At 43.0% G+C, this 4009-nt stretch overlaps 1 non-coding gene across 1 annotated transcript; it reads right to left on the bottom strand.

The window, feature by feature from the left end:
- Nucleotides 1-2968: 2968 nt before the first annotated feature.
- trnav-cac (transfer RNA valine (anticodon CAC)) lies at nucleotides 2969-3041 on the bottom strand. The gene has a single exon. It is a non-coding gene; the product is annotated as a tRNA-Val (tRNA).
- Nucleotides 3042-4009: the final 968 nt, after the last annotated feature.

Below are 4009 nucleotides of genomic sequence, written 5' to 3'. Positions count from 1 at the left end.
CAACAACTGTCACCCGGACACAAAGAACAAGTGGAAACAAGATGCAAACCCAAATCTGCGATGTAAGGACACACAGAATGGGGGCAGCATTTACAGTGTGAAACTGTTGAACAGACTCTGAGTGTGAAAACTGTATTGAGCCCAGTGGAAAAATGCGCTGCTGTTCCTCGAGTGTTTGTTGAGCTTCTTTCGAACTCTGCACATGTGCTGCATCATTCTAGAAAACAGAATATTCAGTATCACAGAAGAGTATCACAATAGCAGAACAGGCTGAAGGGACGAATGGCCGACTTCTGCTTCTATCTTATCCGTTAGTATGTGCTCCCGTGTGTGTATCATTCTATAAAACAGACCATTTACTATCAGAGAATCAAATTTCGTATCTTTGCATGATGGGAATGTGCAATTCGAAACACAAACAGGTCAGCCACCTTGTTGAATAGTAAGAAGTCTTACAACACCAGGTTAAATTCCAACAGGTTTGTTTTGAATCACTAGCTTTCGGAGCACTGCTGCTTCCTCAGGTGAGTGAAGAGGTGGGTTCCATAACCACATATAACCACCTGAGGAAGGAGCATCGCTCCGAATGCTAGTGACATCGAAACAAACCTGTTGGACTTTAACCTGGTGTTGTAAGACTTCTTACTGTGCCCACCCCAGTCCAACGCCGGCATCTCCACATCACATATAGAGACACAGTCAATGATGCAAGATGATACTTTGAATGCGAGTCTTTGTATCATTGACTGTGTCTATATATATGTTTATGGAACCCACCTCTTCACTCACCCGATGAAAGAGCTGTGCTCCGAAAGTTAGTGATTCGAAACAAACCTGTTGGACTTTAACCTGGTGTTGTCAGACTTCTTACTGTGCCCACCCCAGTCCAACGCCGGCATCTCCACATCTTATTGAATGGCTTAGCAGCCTGAAGGGGCCGAATCGCCAACTTCTGCTTCTATTTCATCTGTTCGTATGTTTGAAAACAGAGAGGAACCGTTGACTGAGTCAGAACCTGAAGGGGAATATTGTGGCGGGTATTTGATAAGGAGGAAACATGTGACCATGTCGCCCTCTGGTGGACATGATCGGAACTTTACACCGTTCGGACATTTGATGGAAACAGAAAATGAGAGTGTCAGTTCCAGGGGAATAAATGCAGCGGGGGAAACATACACAGAAGCTGCAGTTTGTCCACAAACATCGCCGGCACCGACACCAGTTGAACCGACAGGAAATAAAAGTTAGTTTTATCGGTGTGGTTTGTTGTTCATTGTGCAGCTCAGGGCGGGAAATACCTGCAGCAGAAAGGAGCTGGGAATTTCCAAACTTAAATTCATTCATTTTATGTCCTGGTAAGTGTTATCCAAGCCTGGCCATTCACCAACCGCATTTCCCCACAAACAGACGCTGGACACGATCCCAGAAATTCCAGTTCATTCTTTATATTTTTCGGGAATGACCTCCCACACTGGGAACAGCGTTGGTGTATTTTACATTGCCGCCAAATTCAACCCTGAGTCTGATCCAATCCGCCGGGGCGACCCTGAGAGAATTTCCCCAAGAGTTGTAAAACACTTTGGGATAAACAGTCTGTGTAACCTGTTGGACGAGATGTAAGGACGTGTTTACCTTATGAACCAGTGGCGCAATGGATAACGCGCCAGACTCCCCATCGGGACATTAGAGGTTCGACTCCTGGTTGGCTCGTGGTAAACGTTTAGACATCAGTTTCAGTCCATGAAAAAATGCATTTTCAATAACTTTAACCCAATTCAGTTGATCGTTTAGATTTACTTTTAGTTGTCTTTTTGACAAATTCCAGTGTATTCTAAAGGGACAGAAACTGACACAAATCAGATGCCAGAAATGTCGGGGATGCTGGGTTTAGTGAGAGGAGGAACTGAAGGAGATCAATATTGGTAGAATCATTCAATCCCTGCAGTGCAGAAGGAGACCATTCGGCCCATCGAGTCTCCACCGACCCTTGGAAAGAGCACCCTAACGAGGCCCACCCCCCGTAACCCAGCCATTTCGCATGGCCAATCCACCGAGCCAGCTTTGCCCTTTGAGTCATTCAATTCCTGACTTGTGATTGTTGATGGTGAAGACGCTGGGGATGGGGGGAGTGAATTACTCTCCGCAGGATTCCCAGCCTTCTTTTAGTGTTAATCAATTTAATAGAATAACAGTGACATTCCCAGCCTCTGACCTGCATTAATCGCCATTGAATGAACTGTTAATATTTGTGCCGAGTCAAAACAGGACCATCTATGTTCCTGCTCAGTGTACCGGGAAGTTTCAGCACTTCTGCTTCTCCTGAATACATTTCCGGCATATATGAGAGCAAATGACATGTTTTGTAAGATATTATATTCAGGTAATAATCGGTAGCGGATTCACTGGGGGAGTGGTTGGTGTTGAGTTGTGTTATTGTCGCTAAACTGGCAAAGCTCTGGGGACCGGGGTTCCACACGGCAAATTTACTCAGTTCAGGGGTTATTCGGGATGAGTAACAATGAAAATGTCAATTATGCAACTTTTCCTACACACTTAAACGAATGGGCCTCGACAATGTTTTTACGCGGTTTCCAATCCAGGGTTTTTTGAGTGTAAAGTAACCATGACAACCACCACACCACAGAAACAGGCACCGAGTTTGGTCCCTGACCGAGAACAGGAAACCTGCATTCTTGTTGCACTGAGGAACCTTCTTTTGAGGGAGTCCAATTCGGCTGTAAACTTAGACAAGCGGCAGAGAAATTGATTTAAGATTATTATCAGAATCAGAAAATGTCGCAGCACATTAGAAAACCATTCACACTTAACACGTGTGAACTCTCTGACCGATTCCTCCCAGTCCCCATAATGGTGGATTTTGTAGGATATCATTTGAAACGGGTGTAAGGTAACGGATTCGCTTAATGAGTAAACAGAAAACTCATCGCCAAATGAGGAACGTCCATAATGTTTCTGCCCGGTTCCGAACCGGGGACCTTTCGCGTGTGTGGCGAACGTGATAACCACTACACTACAGAAACAGCTGGCTGATAGTCGCTCCAATGGCCCTGTGCAGAAAGGTCACGCTCTTCTGTCACTCAGTTACACTTTGGAGCCTTTGTTTTTTTAGAATTCGGCTGTCCTCATTGGGAATGCTGCAGAGAGACTAATAAATCAATGTAACCATCAAATGGCAAAACGCAATAAGTGGCATTTCGATCACCTCGACCAGCTTTTCAAATGAACAATCTTTTGATTAATCTCAATGTTTTTCTCTGTTTCAATGGTCTTGGGTTTTCTCCATTTCAGCTGATCGTCCAATTCGCTTTTGAAAAAGGAATTTCTGTCGAATCCATGCCCAGTTTGACTTAATGATCAAGTTTCACTGGACCAGGAGATGTGAACACGGAAATTACGTAGTTTACGATATAAACAACATGTAATCATGCAATTGATTTCATACCGAATTTATGAAGGTGTTTTTTCCTGATCAAGCATCTCTTCATTATTTCTGAGTTAATATACGGAATCTAATTATATTTGATCTGTAGCCTGTTCACACAGTCTGTCTATTAGAGAGGGAATGGTTTTTAGAACTTCACAAAGCCCTGTTGAGATCACTTTGCTTAAGTAGTCCACTTTATTTGGTTTCAAATGAATTTTCAAATGGAGAAGCATTCTCAGGGTGGAATGATTTCTGCTCATTCAGTAATAACATCATTCTCATGTTGCTTCTAAAAATGTCAATCAATTTACTCAGCATCTGTTCCGTTACTCAAAACTTAATCTTATCTGACATTTATGTCCTCATTTGAAAGTGAGACTCTGAAATATACAACATTGATTTGCAAACATGACTGACAAAGAAAATAATTCGAGTCACTGGGAAATACAAACCCCATTGTGCTCATGTGGGATTGAGCACAGTCAGCATGGAAATGAAATGGGATAGTTTTACAGGTAGAGATTTGAGAATGATATTTTTATTATATTTGATTCCTTTTTGTTC

The sequence above is a fragment of the Scyliorhinus torazame genome, chromosome 5 (assembly GCF_047496885.1).
Source record: "Scyliorhinus torazame isolate Kashiwa2021f chromosome 5, sScyTor2.1, whole genome shotgun sequence".
In the NCBI taxonomy this organism is placed as follows: domain Eukaryota; kingdom Metazoa; phylum Chordata; class Chondrichthyes; order Carcharhiniformes; family Scyliorhinidae; genus Scyliorhinus; species Scyliorhinus torazame.
This window is presented reverse-complemented; position numbering and strand designations above follow the sequence as displayed.